This window comes from Coregonus clupeaformis, chromosome 7 (assembly GCF_020615455.1).
Source record: "Coregonus clupeaformis isolate EN_2021a chromosome 7, ASM2061545v1, whole genome shotgun sequence".
NCBI classification, from domain to species: Eukaryota; Metazoa; Chordata; class Actinopteri; order Salmoniformes; family Salmonidae; genus Coregonus; species Coregonus clupeaformis.
This window is the reverse complement of record NC_059198.1, coordinates 69,417,060-69,438,029: the sequence shown is the minus strand read 5'-3', so window position 1 is coordinate 69,438,029 and position 20,970 is coordinate 69,417,060. Positions and strand designations below refer to the sequence as shown.

The window sequence follows — 20,970 nt, the reverse complement described above, 5'->3', positions numbered from 1 at the left end:
GTATTTCGGTATTGTTACAACACTACACACTGGCTATTATTTTAATGAGCTCCACCGCCAAACAAGACCAAATTTGGTTGGTCCGGATCGGACCAAATCTGAACCAATCATAGACGTCTATGTTTCACAGCACAGAACAGTAGAGTATATTAGAGTACAGTACTGTAGAGCACAATAAAATTAGAGTAGAGTTCAGTAGAGTACAGGACAATACAGTACTGATTGCTGTAATGATTAATATACATTTTCTTTTTTACTGCTTCTCTTAATTGAAGATATTGAAAATGGTATTTGTTTGGTATGTTATATAGTTATTGTATGGAGCTAAATGTAATGATCAAGCCATGAGACTGACCATATATAACCCACTGCAGTATAGGCAAGGAGGCTGAAGGAGGCTGGAGGCCCTACACAGGATGCTAGCCTGGTTAAACTAGACTGAACATGATGAGTGCAACATTCAGTGTAGTTAAACCAGGCTACCTAGAGAAGCCCACTGCAGCCAAACAGGCTGGCCATTACATAAAGACCAACTATCTAGGCTACCTTTAAGACAAGGATTGTCTACTCCTAATCATCTGCTTTTTAGTATATTTGTGCATGATCTTCAATGGGGATAAGGAAGCTTTGGAAGTGTAGGTCTAGTCTAGTACTAGTCTACTTGTTTGTTAGCTTGCTGGCATGTTGTTTGCAGTCCCCGGCAGGCTAGAATATTGAATTTGGAGCTGGAGGACTAGGCTACCTGTGAGTGGTTCAGGCTGTCGCAAATCAGATTCTGGTCCTCCTCCTGTGTGTCTTATTAAAGTTAAGGGAAAAGTCAGTGTGCGTGTGGCTAGCCTTTCACTTTCAATGGGCACATTCTGTGAGAAATTAGAAGCCTTGACTCCTCTTCTTGCTCTTTGCAAAAGTCAGTCATTGATAAAAATGGTTACAGTGACCGTAATAAATAACCACTTTATTCTGCTATCGGGTTCACACAGTGTCTCTTTGTGTCCTTGAGGTACTAGCTTGCCTGGGAATTTAACAATTATGTTTCTTATTGGACAGCAAAGGGCATTTCTTCAGTTCATAGGCCTAGGACTGAATGGCTGCATCCCAAATGATACCCATTCCCTATATACTGCACTACATTTTACCAGGACCCATAGGACCCATAGGGCTCTGGTTAGAAGTAGTGCATTATATAGGGAATAGGGTGCCATTTGGGACGCAGGCAGAAAAACCCATTCCCATGGTTGTACTGAAGTCATCATGATGTAAAACCGTTTTGCACCCTTCGTTACCTTTTTCCCCTTTTCATTTAATCTCAAATAATTCCCCTCGGACAGTAATTTAAAACATCCTCTATTGGGTTTAACCATAGTTTCTGAGAAACTCTGGGTTCTCCCTTTGGAGCTGTGTGTCAGAGTATTGAGGATGCTCAATGGCTTGGAATCTTCCTGGTAGTATAAATAAGAGCTAGGGGCTTTAGAGCCGTCCTCTCAGGCTGATTTAGATCCAGGCTGGAGCCGAGACACAGGGCTTTGCTCCCATTGATTTATGCATGCTACATGCATTGAATGGATGAGAAGGAAGACTAAGTGGAAGTGGCATCCATGGGTGGTGTTGTTATGGTCCTTGAGAAAAGGGAAGTTGTAGTTCTACTAAGCTTCCCTAGAGATGGAGGTTTGCGGTCTCAGACATTATTCTCTGGAATGAATTATTTTAGTAGGCAAGTATTTATGTGGTTGTCGGTTGGGCTCAAAGGGTAGTGTTATGTAGTAGGTACTGCAGGTAAGAGTGGTAGGCGAGAGTTATTCAACACACTACCATGATACACATCCAACCCCTAGGGGGCAGTGTGGCTGCCGGGGCCAAGTAAGGAAGCTCTGGTATGCATAAGAAGTCTGTGGTATGCAGATTACCGAGCTAATCAGCTGAACGAGTGTGATCTACCGACCCGTGGGTCTTTTGATTTTGTATCTTTCGTTTTGAGTTGTTTTTATTATTAGTTATTGTTTGTCACCAACTGAACATGAACAACCCGCTTGAACTCGCCTGACCAGAGCTGTCCCCGTGGATCCCCGATAAGCAAACTCGCTGTCCCCAGGGACACACACACATCCAAAATGGTCCGCACACTGATACTTTCATGTTAAGGCACACACCTAGGCCTTTTCTGATTTGGGAAAAAGTCCGTCCTCCATGTCTCTTCCCCCGTCCTCTCTCCTCCATGACCAGGAAAGCATGCACATGTTTAAAAACAATATGCTACTTATCGTTTTATCTATAAAATGTCTTGCACAACTAAATTAATTTGTTTTTATCACTTTACACATTTATTTTGGGATCCAGCCCTGTAAATGTAATTTGCCTGATATCATATCGGTACCTACAGTGAGGGAAAAAAGTATTTGATCCCCTGCTGATTTTGTACGTTTGCCCACTGACAAAGAAATGATCAGTCTATAATTTTAATGGTAGGTTTATTTGAACAGTGAGAGACAGAATAACAACAACAAAAAATCCAGAAAAACGCATTTAAAAAATGTTATAAATTGATTTGCATTTTAATGAGGGAAATAAGTATTTGACCCCCTCTCAATCAGAAAGATTTCTGGCTCCCAGGTATCTTTTATACAGGTAACGAGCTGAGATTAGGAGCACACTCTTAAAGGGAGTGCTCCTAATCTCAGTTTGTTACCTGTATAAAAGACACCTGTCCACAGAAGCAATCAATCAATCAGATACCAAACTCTCCACCATAGCCAAGACCAAAGAGCTCTCCAAGGATGTCAGCGACAAGATTGTAGACCTACACAAGGCTGGAATGGGATACAAGACCATCGCCAAGCAGCTTGGTGAGAAGGTGACAACAGTTGATAAGATTATTCACAAATGGAAGAAACACAAAATAACTGTCAATCTCCCTCGGCCTGGGGCTCCATGCAAGATATCAATCAATCAATCAATCAATTTTATTTTATATAGCCCTTCTTACATCAGCTAATATCTCGAAGTGCTGTACAGAAACCCAGCCTAAAACCCCAAACAGCTAGTAATGCAGGTGTAGAAGCACGGTGGCTAGGAAAAACTCCCTAGAAAGGCCAAAACCTAGGAAGAAACCTAGAGAGGAACCAGGCTATGAGGGGTGGCCAGTCCTCTTCTGGCTGTGCCGGGTGGAGATTATAACAGAACCATGCCAAGATGTTCAAACATGTTCATAAGTGACAAGCATGGTCAAATAATAATCAGGAATAAATCTCAGTTGGCTTTTCATAGCCGATCATTAAGAGTTGAAAACAGCAGGTCTGGGACAGGTAGGGGTTCCATAACCGCAGGCAGAACAGTTGAAACTGGAATAGCAGCAAGGCCAGGCGGACTGGGGACAGCAAGGAGTCACCACGGCCGGTAGTCCCGACGTATGGTCCTAGGGCTCAGGTCTCTCAGTTGGCTTTTCATAGCCGATCATTAAGAGTTGAAAGATATCACCTCGTGGAGTTGCAATGATCATGAGAACGGTGAGGAATCAGCCCAGAACTACACGGGAGGATCTTGTCAATGATCTCAAGGCAGCTGGGACCATAGTCACGAAGAAAACAATTGGTAACACACTACGCCGTGAAGGACTGAAATCCTGCAGCACCCGCAAGGTCCCCATGCTCAAGAAAGCACATATACATGCCCGTCTGAAGTTTGCCAATGAACATCTGAATGATTCAGAGGAGAACTGGGTGAAAGTGTTGTGGTCAGATGAGACCAAAATGGAGCTCTTTGGCATCAACTCAACTCACCGTCTTTGAAGGAGGAGGAATGCTGCCTATGACCCCAAGAACACCATCCCCACCGTCAAACATGGAGGTGGAAACATTATGCTTTGGGGGTGTTTTTCTGCTAAGGGGACAGGACAACTTCACCGCATCAAAGGGACGATGGACGGGGCCATGTACCGTCAAATCTTGGGTGAGAACCTCCTTCCCTCAGCCAGGGCATTGAAAATGGGTTGTGGATGGGTATTCCAGCATGACAATGACCCAAAACACACGGCCAAGGCAACAAAGGAGTGGCTCAAGAAGAAGCACATTAAGGTCCTGGAGTGGCCTAGCCAGTCTCCAGACCTTAATCCCATAGAAAATCTGTGGAGGGAGCTGAAGGTTCGAGTTGGCAAACGTCAGCCTCGAAACCTTAATGACTTCGAGAAGATCTGCAAAGAGGAGTGGGACAAAATCCCTCCTGAGATGTGTGCAAACCTGGTGGCCAACTACAAGAAACGTCTGACCTCTGTGATTGCCAACAAGGGTTTTGCCACCAAGTACTAAGTCATGTTTTGCAGAGGGGTCAAATACTTATTTCCCTAATTAAAATTAAAATCAATTTATAACGTTTTTGACATGCGTTTTTCTGGATTTTTTTGTTGTTATTCTGTCTCTCACTGTTCAAATAAACCTACCATTAAAATTATAGACTGATCATTTCTTTGTCAGTGGGCAAACGTACAAAATCAGCAGGGGATCAAATACTTTTTTCCCTCACTGTAAGTATCGTGATATTATCTTATCGTGAGGTCCCTGGCAATTCCCAGCCCTATTATCTGAACACTGTGTGGGATGCTGACTTATACCCATTGAAAATAAAATCCTCAAAAGTCATCCATGGGAAAGAACTGGACCTACCTTTCCCCAATATATCTCTGTGACTGGCTTAAGTCATGTGACCCATGTGGAAGGACAGAAAAAGGGTTGTGTGAGTGAATATCAAAGAGAGAGATTGAACGAAGGAGCCATAACACTTTGTGAAAGTTTTGTTTTCTTTCTACGAGTAGATTTGACTGGCAGTTACTGGAGTCTAGTTTTCTATGGGCCCCTTTCACCCAGCTTGCTTAACAAGTGTCTGTCTGTTGTCATTGCTAAGAAGCTTAGCGACTGGATTAGTTGAAGCTACAAGTAGTAGGCCTATTTGGTGGCACAATAAGAGTCCCAAGAGGGGACCAAAATATAGCAACTGCTCTTTCTTTGAGAATGGTCCTATAAACTGTAACACCTTTTCATAGAGGCCTAGACCTCGTCACATTTACATTTACATTTTACAGTTGAGTCATTTAGCAGACGCTCTTATCCAGAGCGACTTACAGTAGTGAGTGCATATATTTTTTTTTAAGTATCTGAAATCCGGATAGATAACTTTTGAAAAACTGGGCCCTGACGAAGACTAACATGGTCTTTGTTATATGAGTGAACTGTCTTGATCCCTGCCTGACCAGCTGCTCTACATACAGTGGTCATGTGTGTGTTAGTGTGCAACCTGACCTGGTGGCCAAAGCTGACCCTTTCCCTCTACATCCCCTCTTGGGCCGTTTTTCCAGGTGGGGCCCCTGTTTGATGTCTGAGCTCCGGTTACCCCCCTCGGTGGGTCTCCCCTTCCCGAGAGAGAGTGCCAGTTCCTGGGTCATTTTCATTTTCATTTTAGTAGACGCTCTTATCCAGACCTCTGTGATTGCCAACAAGGGTTTTGCCACCAAGTACTAAGTCATGTTTTGCAGAGGGGTCAAATACTTATTTCCCTCATTAAAATGCAAATCAATTTATAACATTTTTGACATGCGTTATTCTGTCTCTCACTGTTCAAATAAACCTACCATTAAAATTATAGACTGATCATGTCTTTGTCAGTGGGCAAACGTACAAAATCAGCAGGGGATCAAATACTTTTTTCCCTCACTGTAGACTGACCAGGTTAATCCAGGTGAAAGCTATGGTCCCTTATTGATGTCACTTGTTAAATCCACTTCAATCAGTGTAGATGAAGAGGAGGAGACAGGTTGAAGAAGGATTTTTAAGCCTTGAGACATGGATTGTGTATGTGTGCCATTCAGAGCATGAATGGGCAAGACAAAACATGTAAATGCCTTTGAACGGGGTCTGGTAGTAGGTGTCACGCTCAACAGTTTCCCGTGTGTATCAAGAATGGTCCACCACCCAAAGGACATTCAGCCAACTTCTTGACACATCTGTGGGATGCATTGGAGTCAACATGGGCCAGCATCCCTGTGGAACGCTTTCGACACCTTGTAGAGTCTATGCCCCGATGAATTTAGGCTGTTCTGAGGGCAAAAGGCGGGGTGCATCTCAATATTAGGAAGGTGTTCCTAATGTTTGGTATACTCAGTGTATATGTCAACAATCCTTCCTCCAAAGGACTATTCTATGGATTACATTTCATGAAAATCACCAAAATCATGGTCTTTTTTAATCTGGGTTTTGTGAGGAATCACTCTAGTAGTACTACTGCAGTGGACTGCCTCTAACTCTGCTCTGACTCCTCAGTCAGTGATGGGGCCAGTGACCTCCACTCTCATGCTCTCTCTCTCTCTCTCTCTCTCATGCTCTCTCTCTCTCTCTCTCTCTCTCTCTCTCTCTCTCTCTCTCTCTCTCTCTCTCTCTCTCTCTCTCTCTCTCTCTCTCTTCGTCTCGCTCTCTCTCTCTCTTCGTCTCTCTCTCTCACTCTCTCTCTCTTCATCTCTCTCTCTCTCTCTCCCTCTCTCTCTCTCTCTCTCTCTCTCTCTCTCTCTCTCTCTCTCTCTCTCTCTCTCTCTCTCTCTCTCTCAATCTCTCCCTCTCTCTCGGTAGTGTATCTCCCCATAAAAGTCAGTGTAGCATGATGCTTTGAATGCTGTCGTTCAGCCTTTTAAATTATGCATCTACTAATGGTCTATATCCAGACATCCTCCCTCCCTCCCTCCCTACATCCTCTTTCACTGACTGACTGACTGACTGCAGCTCCCTTGACTTGACCTAGCATACACTGACTGCCTGAGTGGCTGATCTGGCTAACTGGCTGACTGGCTGACTGACTGAGGACATTGTTTATGGAGAATTTGCCCCATATTCCCACATTGTGGCTTTAAAGTTAACCCATCCCTCTACTCAGTTGGGGGCACTGCGTAGGTACACTACTACTTTATTAGCCTACAATATATAGCCTACCACTACTGTCAGAATGGAGGTTACCCAGCAACCCTGACATTTAGAGTGACTGGGCATAGTGAAAAGGCTTATGGGTACCTGCTGCTTCACTTAGGGGAAGGTGTGTGTGCGTGTGTGTGTGTGTGTGTGGAGCGGTTACATTTCTCCGTCACTGCAACGGGCTTCCGTCATATGGATTCTGGAGAGGTCGTTATTTAGATCAATATAGATCCGCAATAAAAATCTCTGGGGGGATGGGGGGATGCTGGTTTGTAGATGACATAGCCTAATACAGACAGAAGCATATCTGTTCTACAAAATATATTCCCAAATAAATGTATTTACACTGTTACACTGTGTGCACTGAACTGACATGCATGATTGTTCAAATGAAGGGAATTAAATAGTATATAATCCGCACGACAGCAGTGCTCAACTTAGACAGTGGTGTGTAGCCTACTGTAGCTGCTGACATAAATTCAAAGCCTATACTTTATCACTCAGCATGTAACTTTCCAGCGCTACTATTTTTGCCATGTAATGTTGTTATTAAAACAAAATCAGACAACCCCATAGTAGAATAGTTTACCTATTTACCTAGTAGGCTTTTTCTTGTGTGTTCTATGCGCGATACATTTTCCTCTCGAGGCGCATTCAAGTTGCGAGAGCCATAGGAGGCAATAACATACTTTGTAATTTAAAAAAATATACACTACCGTTCAAAAAGTTTGGTGTCACTTAGAAATGTCCTTGTTTTCGAAAGAAAATCAATTTTCCATTAAAATAACATAAAATTGATCAGAAATACAGTGTAGACATTGTTAATGTTGTAAATGGCTATTGTAGCTGGAAACGGCTGATTTTTAATGGAATATCTACATAGGCGTACAGAGGCCCATTATCAGCAACCATCAGTCCTGTGTTCCAATGGCACGTTGTGTTTGCTAATCCAAGTTTATCATTTTAAAAGGCTAATTGATAATTAGAAAACCCTTTTGCAATTATGTTAGCACAGCTGAAAACTGTTGTGCTGATTAAAGAAGCAATAAAACTGGCCTTCTTGAGACTAGTTGAGTATCTGGAGCATCAGCAATTGTGGGTTCGATTACAGGCTCAAAATGGCCAGAAACAAATACTTTCTTCTGAAACTCGTCATCTATTCTTGTTCTGAGAAATGAAGGCTATTCTATGCGAGAAAATGCCAAGAAACTGAAGATCTCGTACAACGCTGTGTACTACTCCCTTCACAGAACAACGCAAACTGGCTCTAACCAGAATAGAAAGAGGAGTGGGAGGCCCCGGTGCACAACTGAGCAAGAGGACAAATACATTAGAGTGTCTAGTTTGAGAAACAGGCGCCTCACAGGTCCTCAACTGGCAGCTTCATTAAATAGTACCCGCAAAACACCAGTCTCAACGTCAACAGTGAAGAGGCAACTCCGGGATGCTGACTTTCTAGGCAGAGTTGCAAAGAAAAAGCCATATCTCAGACTGCCCATCTTAATATTTTCTTTTTATTGGCCAGTCTGAGATATGGCTTTTTCTATGCAACTCTGCCTAGAAGGTCAGCATCCCGGAGTCATGGGATTTTTTTGTTGCTTTAACTCCTGTGTGTTTGTGTGACAGAGAGAGAGAGCCCTACACTCACAACACAAGTCCAGTCCTCTCAGGTGCTGCTCTCTGAGTGAGGGTGGTGACAGCAGGTGTGTGTCTCTCACCAGGGGGCCTGTCCTATTGACTGTGTGACCTCATCAGGTGTGCCAGTGGAGATGGCCACCAGTAATCTCATCCCCTGCCAGGGTTCTATTGTCATTCAAAGCAGGCGAGGTGAGGTGAGACGGGCAGTCAGGCACAGACAGGGCTGAGTGAGGGAAGCAAGGGGCTGAGGAGGGGGTACACATTTTACATTTACATTTTAGTCATTTAGCAGACGCTCTTATCGCTCTTATCCAGAGCGACTTACAGTTAGCATACCAGCTGGGTGGTTAATGCCGTCGAACGAATGGCCAGAGATATTCATTCCCTATTCTCTGGAACTTTTAGGCCACTCTCATTTCTAACACCCCTATCTCTGCTCCCTCTCTTCTTCCGCTCTCCTCCCTCTCTACCCTGTCCGCTCGTTCAGTCCCTTCCCATGCAGACAGTGCAGGTCTTTGTGGAGTTCTAACCCATAGTACTATGGCTGGGGGAGTTGAGGCCACGTTCTTTATCATGCCGCATTCCACTGTCTCACACACACATATACACACACACGCACACACACACACACACACACACACACACACACACACACACACACACACACACACACACACACACACACACACACACACACACACACACACACACACACACACACACACACACACACACACACACACACACACACACACACACACACACACACACACACACACACACACACACACACACACACACACTTCTGTGTCAGGGATCACCTCTCCATGGCACAGGCGCAATTCAATTTAATTAATGCACGGCGGCATGGCATGGCATGAGAGACTTATCCTGGGAAACCAGTGCCCGACGGACAAAGTGGGGGCTAAAAAACACTTCCGTTTATTACAAAAGCTCATTAAGGAGAAAGGGTTCTATCTACACTGCTAGCCCCAGGCAGGCAGACAGGTCACATATCCAGGGTGCCTAAACTTACTGTCAAGTTACCAGGTTGTTAGCTAGCTAGGCAACATGACTGAACAACGTTGTTTGTTATTAAACCAATAATTAGAGACTCGGCATTAGTTTAAAACGGCCCGCGACATGGTTTGTGAAATTATATAAAATGCGAGCGAACCCCGATAGAAAGAAAAAAAGGCATCTCTGGTAATATGGGTCATATTTTTCTTTCCATTTAGGCTAGAGACAAGTCGTTTTCATTGCTGTAAAGCTGCAGGCATGCCTGTAGCGGAGCGGTGCTCCATTTTCCCTATCTGACACTCAGAGGCTGCATGACAGTGAACTTGCAAAGTCTACTCAGACTGGTCTTTGCTCTTGATTATAACCAGATCCTGATGAGTCTTCTGTTGTTAGATTTGTACATTTGTTACATTGGAGCAGCTCGCAACGAGCAATGTTGATACAATGTATGATTACACCTGCCACAAGTGATATGCGCATGAAAGTGAGGTGGATATTATTGGACCTGTGCATACAAGAGACTAGTGGCTGTTGCTTAAATTCAACTGAATTTATAAACAAAACTGACATTTTATAACAGGCGCCAGCATGTTCTTTAGATCGGTAGGGCTGAAAAAGTTGGTGGTATCATATGAAAGGGTACTACGGTATTCTACAATGTTGATATCATAAGTATCATGACGTTTTGGTACCGTGATATTACTGTGGTACCGGTATACCGTGCAACACTAACTTCTAACTTCCTTCATACTGGACACAGAGAAATGCAAATGGTAATCACAAGTTCATCTGATTTTGGGAAGTAGATAAAGGGCCTCATTGCCAAAATCTTAAAGTATTTATTTAATAGGAAGCGGAGTGATTCGGAGAGTCATAGCTTGCTCTATCCGTCATTAGCCGTGTAGTCTCTCTCATCATGCGGAAGGCAGCACAGGAATGAGTTGCAGGGAATGCCTTTCATGAACTGGTATACTCTACACTGGACTACGCTGTATTGCTTCTGTGTGCAGTCCGCCCCATCTAGTGGTGATCGGTGGTAAATGCATTTGAGGATATTTTCTGAATGGGTTTTGCTACGATATATGAATGGCACTTCCTCAGAAATGTGTTTATAGTAACTCCTGTCTATCTCATCTGTATGCTGTGTGTAAAATAATTTAATTCTCTCTCTCTCTCTCTCTCTCTCTCTCTCTCTCTCTCTCTCTGTCTCTCTGTCTCTCTCTCTCTCTCTCTCTCTCTCTGTCTCTCTCTCTCTCTCTCTCTCTCTCTCTCTCTCTCTCTCTCTCTCTCTCTCTCTCTCTCTCTCTCTCTCTCTCTCCCTCTCTCTCTCTCTCCCTCTCTCTGACAGGCTCTAAAGGTGGTAGAGTGAAGTGTATAGAGTGAAGTGAAGGGGTGGAGCGTTCTGAGTCTTCTGGCACAGTAACTGAAGGAACCAGAGTAACAGGTCTGATTAAGTGAGTTGCTGCTACGCTCTGTGGGTGTGTCTCTGCCTTAGTGTGTGTGTGTGCCTGTTTGTATGTGTCTCTCCTTGTGTGTGTGTATGGAAGAGAGAGCTCAGGTAAGCCCTTTGTCTTGTCTGTTTGTTAATCGTGGCTTAGTGTGTTTCTCCCTTCCTGTGAATTGCTTTCTTTTGTACATAGTAGGCCTATGTAAGCCTAACTGCCTGACTAAGTGTTTGCTGAAATTGTATTATATCTGTATGATATGCGCCTACTGAGTGCTAGTGATTCTAGCAGCCTTGTTAGACTGCGTCTCAAGTGGCACCATAGTATTCCCTTTAGTTCACTACTTTTGACCAGAGCCCTATAGGCTTTGGTCAAAAGTAGTGCACTATATAGGGATAGGGTGCTATTTGGGACAGAGCCAGAGACTGACTCACCAGATGGCCCAGCTGGTGTCTTCTGGGATAGTTGAACTTTGATCTTCACACTAAAACCTCAGCTCATATTCTAACCTGACCCTGAACAGAACACCTGCCTTCAGAGTGGATGATCTCTCTCTCTCTCTCTCTCTCTCTCTCTCTCTCTCTCTCTCTCTCTCTCTCTCTCTCTCTCTCTCTCTCTCTCTCTCTCTCTCTCTCTCTCTCTCTCTCTCTCTCTCTCTCTCTCTCTCTCTTTATCACTCTCTTTATAACTCTACCTCTATCTCTCTCTCTTTCACTCTCTTTATAACTCTCCCCTTTTCCCTCTGTCTCTCTCTCTCTCTCTCTCTCTCTCTCTCGCTCTCTCTCTCGCCTCTGTCTCTCCCTCTGTTTATCTCTATCTCTCTCTCCTTCTTTCTCTCTCCATCTATCTATCTCTCTATCAACTGTACTCTGTAAAAGACAGACTGCCTGAAGGGCTTACAGAAAATGTAACATGTCAAATGAATTTGGTTTCCATCACTTTTTATTTAAACAAGGCAGGGAAACTTTTAATATAGTATTTAATGCATTAAAAGGGCTTGGTCAGTGTGTTAATGTGATGCGTGGAGGGAAGACCCTGCTGTGCACATAAAATGACCTCAACGTTCTTGGGGCAGACACTAGAAAGATGGGTTCATATACACACACACACACACACACTAAGCACACTCACATGGCGGCGTGTAGCCTAGTGGTTAAAAGCATTGGGCCAGTAATCGAAAGATTGCTGGTTCGAATCTCAGAGCCGACTAGGTGAAAAATCTGTCGATGGGCCCTTGAGCAAGGCACTTAACCCTGATTGCTCCTGTAAGTCGCTCTGGATAAGAGTGTCTGCTAAAATCTAAAAAACATACAGAAATGTACGCACACATAAATACACACACAAACTTTATGTGGAAAGACTAGCCTCACATGAGCAGCATCTGGCTCTGTACTGATCCTGAGCTGTTCAAACACCACACCTTGACCAACCACAAGCTGAAATGTTTTGGAACTCCATCCGAGGCCTGTTAAGTCAGAGGTTCAGCCATTCAAGCCAAGGTTCCTGTGGTGCAGAGACCAAATCAAATCAGAGATAGCAGCCTGCTTAGTTCCTTTGTTTAAGGTTAATGCATCCAGTCATAACCAATCTATGCTCACACCTTCTGAGGTATTTGAAAGAGATATGGTAATCTCCATGTAAAAGGACCAATGAGTACTAACATTTGAAGTTCATAGGAGCATTTCAAATTGGATGTCAAATGAAAGCTAAGAGTCTATATATTTGAGAAAATAAGGCATGTATACATTTTTCAACTATTTTCCATCTTGATTCCATGTCAAACAGATGGAAAAGGGGTCTTCTAATATCAACACTTATATTTAGTTTAGGAAAAACTATTCTGCCTTCTACAAGTTTAAGAAACATTGCCTTATGCCATATAGATTGCAAAATAGTTGGGAAGAGATTTTGTACGTACCGATTCCATTGCACAGGGTTTATGAACAGATATGCTCTGCAGATTTTGCTGCGAAGAGACCGAATCATTAGATCATTTGTTTTGGTACTGTCCATATGTAGCTTGTTTTTGGTTACAGGTCCAGGAATGGCTGAATAATTGCAATATTTACCTGGAGCTAACACTGCAGATAGCATTACTGGGTGATCTGAAAAGTCATAGTCAATCGATCAATAATATAATAATACTTTTAGCAAAAAATTTTATTTTCAATTTACAATCTGTAGAAAGAATGAGAATAGAAAGGTTCAGAACTTTTGTGAAACATCACAGCACAGTTGAAAAATATATAGCAAATAGAAATCCAATATGGATGGTGTTAAGAGGTAGATGGGAGGGGTTGAATGGAGCTTAAGGTTGGGACTATAAACAACTAATAACAACAAGATAACTCATGTAAAACATACTATGTCCGTAAAACATATATACAGTGGGGAGAACAAGTATTTGATACACTGCCGATTTTGCAGGTTTTCCTACTTACAAAGCATGTAGAGGTCTGTAATTTTTATCATAGGTACAGTTCAACTGTGAGAGACGGAATCTAAAACAAAAATCCAGAAAATCACATAGTATGATTTTTAAGTAATTAATTTGCATTTTATTGCATGACATAAGTATTTGATCACCTACCAACCAGTAAGAATTCCGGCTCTCACAGACCTGTTAGATTTTCTTTAAGAAGCCCTCATGTTCTCCACTCATTACCTGTATTAACTGCACCTGTTTGAACTCGTTACCTGTATAAAAGACACCTGTCCACACACTCAATCAAACAGACTCCAACCTCTCCACAATGGCCAAGACCAGAGAGCTGTGTAAGGATATCAGGGATAAAATTGTAGACCTGCACAAGGCTGGGATGGGCTACAGGACAATAGGCAAGCAGCTTGGTGAGAAGGCAACAACTGTTGGCACATTTATTAGAAAATGGAAGAAGTTCAAGATGACGGTCAATCACCCTCGGTCTGGGGCTCCATGCAAGATCTCACCTCGTGGGGCATCAATGATCATGAGGAAGGTGAGGGATCAGCCCAGAACTACACGGCAGGACCTGGTCAATGACCTGAAGAGAGCTGGGATCACAGTCTCAAAGAAAACCATTAGTAACACACTACGCCGTCATGGATTAAAATCCTGCAGCGCACGCAAGGTCCCCCTGCTCAAGCCAGCGCATGTCCAGGCCCATCTGAAGTTTGCCAATGACCATCTGGATGATCCAGAGGAGGAATGGGAGAAGGTCATGTGGTCTGATGAGACAAAAATAGAGCTTTTTGGTCTAAACTCCACTCGCCGTGTTTGGAGGAAGAAGAAGGATGAGTACAACCCCAAGAACACCATCCCAACCGTGAAGCATGGAGGTGGAAACATAATTCTTTGGGGATGCTTTTCTGCAAAGGGGAAAGGACGACTGCACCGTATTGAGGGGAGGATGGATGAGGCCATGTATCGCGAGATCTTGGCCAACAACCTCCTTACCTCAGTAAGAGCATTGAAGATGGGTCGTGGCTGGGTCTTCCAGCATGACAACGACCTGAAACACACAGCCAGGGCAACTAAGGAGTGGCTCCGTAAGAACCATCTCAAGGTCCTGGAGTGGCCTAGCCAGTCTCCAGACCTGAACCCAATAGAACATCTTTGGAGGGAGCTGAAAGGATTGGGCCAAAATCCCTGCTGCAGTGTGTGCAAACCTGGTCAAGACCTACAGGAAACGTATGATTTCTGTAATTGCAAACAAAGGTTTCTGTACCAAATATTAAGTTATGCTTTTCTGATGTATCAAATACTTATGTCATGCAATAAAATGCAAATTAATTACTTAAAAATCATACAATGTGATTTTCTGGATTTTTGTTTTAGATTCCGTCTCTCACAGTTGAAGTGTACCTATGATAAAAATTACAGACCTCTACATGCTTTGTAAGTAGGAAAACTCCCTCCCTCCCTCCCTCCCTCCCTCCCTCCCTCCCTCCCTCCCTCCCTCCCTAACCCTCCCTGTCTCCCTCCCTCCCTCCCTCCCTAACCCTCCCTGTCTCCCTCTCTCTCCCCGTCTCTCCCTGTGTCAGGCCAGGAACATTACACAGCCAGGCCTGGTTTGTAGCTGCGTCTTAATTAAAAACCCCAATCCCACATAAACTTAACAACTATTACCGACAATTACCGCCCTGCAGCCTCCCGGCTAGCCATTGCTCCACCTAATAGGATGTGTGTGTGTGTGTGCGTTTGTGACTGTGTGTGTGAATGTTTCTGCTCATCCAGCGCAGCTCGCCTAATAGGACAGGACAGGGTGACATTCTGGCATGCCTCTGGAGAACAGCTAGGCTATTCAACAATGTGTACACACAGACGCACGCAAACTGTACCCTTTTTTCAACAATTCATTTAATATTTTCCACAAACAGAGCAGCGTTTTGCTCCCCAGTACTGGCGTCCAGGAGGATTTTAGTGTTCATATTTAACAATATTTCCATCTCAAAATGTAATGTGTACGAGCGTTTCCCTTGACCACAGTTTAATACGCTGTAATTATATACCGTTCATGAAACATACTGCGGCTGTGTTATGGTGGTGGGTCTCATGTACATATATTTTGCCGTTCCTAGTATTTTAATATTCAGTCTGCATAGTTTCTTTATTGATTTGCTGAATGATCTCATTTGAAAGGATCATTGTTACTCTGTAGCTGAGTCCCAAATGCCACCCCATTCCCATTTGTGCACTATATAGGGACACAACCTGTAACACTGTATTAGTGACAGCCACCCCTTAATGGAACTTGAAGTGAAGGGACCCCTCATTTCAGGACCATTTATATACCCTTTCTGATCTGCACAAAAACACCCTTAACCTGACACCCTCCCAACCTTCACCCTCTATCCTCTATCTAGAGCTGCTCTTTCTCTTCCCCTCCCTGTCTCTCCTTCTGTTTCTCCCTCTCTCCCTCTATCTCTCTCCTCCCCTATCTATCTCTCCCTTCATCGCTCCCCCTCTTTTCCTCTCTCTCTAACCATGCAGCATCACAGCACAAATATTTGGATGTGTGTTTTATGGACTGGAAGAGTGCGCTCTGTCTGTCACAGTCTGCGCTTAATGGGGAGCACGTGCACACATGTGAAAACAAGATAGTGTACTCCTAAAACTGCATGCGCCCACTAATGACACGGCATGCCTTTAACAACAGCCTACGTCTGAGGCGTGAGTTACTGCCGCGGCAACGGGTTACGAGACAGAGACCGAGGGAGTCCCGGCGCTCAGATACAGATACACACACAAACATAGCACGCACGCACACACCTAACAGGGCTCAGATTTACAGGCGGAGGGGATTTTAGGGGGGGATTTAGAACGGTTGGGGAGGAGGGAAGGAGAAAGAGGAGAGGAGGAAAAGGGAGATAAAGGAGGCAGAGTGGTGTGGTATACATATTGTGTATTTTATTTTCTAGCTTGGAGATAGTTGGACATTCACACACTAGAAATCAGTGGATCTGGTCTGTGGATGTCCCACTTGCTGTGTTCACTATCAGGTCACCCCAGGACAGGGCTCAGGCCATACTAAAGCAATTGTACACGAGAAGGCGACTTATTTTAGCACAACTTTGCTGATCTACGGTACGAGGCGGACCCACAGCACAGCTGTGCTAAAAAAGTTGTTTAACACAACCTCAAGTGTACAATTGCTTTTCTACAACAGGTCACCAATTTATTTTATTTTATTTTATTTTGTATCAATGTATTCATAGGCTACTATTTCATCCCTCCACGAGAATATAGTCCTGACACAAATCTATGGTTGCCAGCCAAGCCGGCCAGTCGTTCGTTCTATTGGCATTGTTATCATTTAAACCGACTGGCTGTTCGTTCGATTGGAATTGTTGCCAGCCAAGCCCTCAGGTCGTCCATTCGGGCAGGTTGCTATGGGCAGGCACTGCTGGTGCTGCTGACAGTGATAGCGCTGTCCGTGGTGTTGAATTTAGCGCATCAATCATCATGCTCATCAAGCAGAAATACACTATAGGCTACACTTATAGCCCACTGCCGGACCATTTTACAGAAAGTGGAATTATTGTACTCATAACACAGACTATTTATTTATTTCAATCACCCACTAGCCGATTCCATGCAGACTCTTCCCCCTTGCTAGCTAGCCAACTACACAGCTAATGCAATCACTTCAAACTGAAACTGAGACAGAAAACCAGCTGCATTTTGTTTCGTTTTACCTGTTATTCGATTGACATGTCTTTGTATATATCCATAAAAATTATGCTGATGCATGATTTCGCCAGCATCAGAAAAGCTGTCTGTCTCGTCCCGACACATTCATTCTCTATGCGATGGTGGAGATTGCTATTCAAAGTTTAAGCAATGAGGTCGGAGAGGCAGGCAAGGTTTGTACAAACCCCCGTTGTTGCAAACCTAAACTAATGTAGCAGGCGTAAAATAAACGCCTGAAACTAAATCATACTGGTCTTGACGAGAAGAAGAAAAAACTGTCGGAGGAGGTTCTCTTCTGCACTGTTCAACCAAACCAGTAAATGTGGAGGAGGAGTTAAGATGGAGTGTCGCCTTGTTAACGTCAAAAAGTCGCGTCACGGCCTCTCTTTCCATTTACCCTGAAAACTGGAACATCGGGTTGTTGGGGACTCGACAGAGGCTATTGCAAACCAAAGGTTAGGCTAGAAGCAAGGGGAAATAATGTATATATATTTTTTTTTTTACAGTGGAGATCAAGATTATGGATTGCCTGGCTGAGCTGATTGGCCAGTGGATGCGCAGTGATTTCTCAGATAGGCCTGTTGTAAAACGCTTTTTTAGCATGGCTTAGAACGCGTCTCAACCAATCACAATGCTAGTTTTGACCAACCCGTTGTAGAAAGTAGGGTTTATGTTTACAATATGTTCAGTCAGTTAGGTGGAACATCAGCATTTCCTATCTGGTTATATTGATAATTCCACATCCTGTTGTAGGCTAGTGCGAGACTGGTGGCTTAATTGGTGTGGCTTAGAAGTCAACCTTTGGCACATAAAAAAACAGTCCAACTAAATTTTCAAACAGAAATGGGGTGTTCCTTTGGTGGTTCGTCGATGTGTCATTCTTGTCATGCACTGCGACCGACGTAGCTAGTTCGTTAGCTAAGCTAGACACTTTAGCTAGCCAGTAACTCTTCCAGTATGTGTTGATGTCATTTCACAGGATACATTTCTGGACGGAAGCTGTAGAGATTGATAAGAAATGGCACTTCTGTAGCTAAATATCTTATTCATCCAATTTTTGGGGGGTTTTAAGCATTAAAATGTTTTCAAGCATAAATGACCTGGTATGATTGATCAGTTATACAGTTTAAAGCCGTTCTTTTTGCGTTTTTGTCCAAAGTCAAATTAGTTTAATCAATTTAACAATGCAATTGAGTATTAGATGGTTCTGCTAAGACCTGGATTTAATTGGTTGATGAACTTGAATTTAAACTTGGCATGGAGTGGTGCTTGATTATTAGAGGCACAAAGTGGTTTGCCCAGTGCTTCACACGGGTCGGATGGATTCGCTTTATAAAAATAGGACTTAGCCAATAAAAACGTCCAAAAGAGGACTCATCATTAATGGTAAAATAAGAAGGTGTTGGAGCACTCCAAAAGAGATTTAAGGTCCGTCCCAAATGGCTCTCCATGTAGTGCACTACTTGACCAGAGTCCTATGGGCCCTGGTCAAAAGTAGTGCACTAGGGAATAGGGTGCCATTTGAAATGCAGACTTAGTCTACTTTATCTTAGAGCACTAAAAAAACATATTTCTTCCATGAGACTGGATTTGTGTTATATTAAACACTATCAGGATCACAGCAAGCCCATGGATGCATCCTAATGGCACCATATTCCCTATATAGTGCACTACTTTTGACCAGAGCGTACACACACACACACACACACACACACACACACACACACACACACACACACACACACACACACACACACAGAGAGAGCTGAGAACTGGAGAAGGTGTGGCAGCCCAGGACGAGGTGGAGCAGTGGGGGTTGTTGGCTCTAGTCCCTGTCATGTGAGGGGAAGGAGGATCAGTGTCACTCGCTAGCTGTGTTTGTGAGTTTGTGTGACAGATGGATGGGACGCGGTAGCCCTATAATCCTCCCAGCAAGTGTCTGGCCTTCCGCTGACCCTGCGTGGGATTGCCTCCATGGAGAAAACTCAATCTCCCAACAGCACCCTGGGGCCGTCCGACTCCACTCCTACCCTCTACACTACACTGCCAACCCAGGGAATGAATAGCCTGAGCCTGCATGCAGAAGCATTTACGCCTGCTGCCTGTGAAAGACGGTGTTCATTTCCAGACCCTCTCCATGTCTCACTTGAGACCACTACACGTTTTCCTCTCACCTCGTCATCATGTTTGGTGCGGCCAAAGATGTGTTGTGTTGGACTGCTGGTGTTTTTCTCTCAGTACTAGACATTGGACTAACCTAGGCTATCATCTCTGTACCTCTGAGGATAGTATAATGTATTTTGATGTCAGAGGAAGAGCATGTGTTTTCATACCCTGTTGTTTTTCTTCCTCTCTCCTTCTCCTTCTCTCGCTCTCTTTTTCTTTGACTTCCAGGCGGCCCCGCCCATCCTAGCCCATGCCGGACGGACGGACCTGTTTTTGAAAATGGGAAAAAATAACAACCCGTCTTCATCCCCATCCCTCTCTCTATCCTCCATATCCCTCTTTCCCCCTCGGGCTGTTTTCTCTTCAAATAACTGATCAGACTTCAGGTTTCACACTGAGCAAGACTAAACAGATACATCGTGTCTCCTAACATGCGATGCAAGCCTTCCTTTGTTTGGTAAGGTGCTGAAGTTTGTCTTGTCCAGGGTTACTTACAGCTGTGATGTAGTAGTAGGAGTAGAGGGGATTCTGGCTGTAGTTGGATATTGGGCCACTAGATGGCGACATCACCATTTCAGGGCGCTGTGTGTGTCTTACACATGGGACAAGTAGAGAAGTAGAAGGCATACCTTTCCTTGCAATCAGGCTCATTCCTTGCTATTTTCTTTTCCACATGGCAAAGTTGCTTTGCCTCCCCCCGCTACACTCAAACCTGATTCTGCATGATTTGTACAGAGGCGAACCAAAGCAGGGCTGAATACAGCATCTTGACTTGGACTATGTCTTGAAGTTCAGTGGTTACAGGCCTTTCGGGAGCCGTAAAAGTCTAAGGTGCTCTCGGTGCTGTGGCACGCTTCCTGGTCTTCCCAAGGCCCAGACGGAAAGATGGATCCCACTTTGATTTGGGAATATTGCTGTAATTCCTCCTAGGGATGCTGTTCCCGAAAGCCGCAACAGCCGATTTCCCTGCAGCCCTGCACTGCAGGCAGATCAATCTCCCTACCAGGTCCCCCTCTGTCTGTCATTCCAATCATACTGTTATGACTAAACCTTACCCCTGTCCCTTACCATTTTCTGTGACTGTGAAATACAGAGCTGATTTAGAGTGCGTCAATTCTTTTGACATGAGCTCAGTGACTGCTGCTGCTGCTTTTGTCCTCCGTGTTCAAAGTAGCAGAGCTGTTGGAGAGATCCTGTAGGATCCTGTGGTCCAGGCCTGAGGCGCCTGCTGTCGCTGAGCTGCCCCTCTGTGTTCCAAATGGCACCCTATTCCCTATATAGTGCACTACTTTCGACCAGAGGTCTGGTCAAAAGTAGTGCACTATAAAGGGAACAGGGTACCATTTGGGACACAGGCCTGGTCTCTGCTGGTCTCTTTAGCACTTTTTATGGGATGTATGTAGGCTTATTGTGTGGAACAGCACTGAACTTTGATTGCACTGGACAGTTTGGTCTATACATGTACTCTCGCTCTCTGTGGCTCTCTCACTCTCCAGTCTCGACAAACCAAGCCCTGTGCAGAAAGACAGCTGTGCTACAAATCTAGCAGGCGTAACAAAGGAGTAGCAAGGTTGAATCGTCCCTCGTC

The 20,970-nt window shown here is 44.2% G+C and overlaps 1 protein-coding gene across 1 annotated transcript in view; it reads left to right on the top strand.

Annotated features, from left to right (window-relative positions):
• The window catches only part of LOC121570013 (MAGUK p55 subfamily member 7-like), a 255,999-nt gene that overhangs the window by 53,058 nt on the left and 181,971 nt on the right, over window positions 1-20,970 (top strand). The window contains exon 2 of the mRNA XM_041881459.1: window positions 10,948-11,053. The gene's annotated coding sequence lies outside the window, so the exon portion shown is untranslated. The remainder of the gene's footprint in view (window positions 1-10,947; window positions 11,054-20,970) is intronic.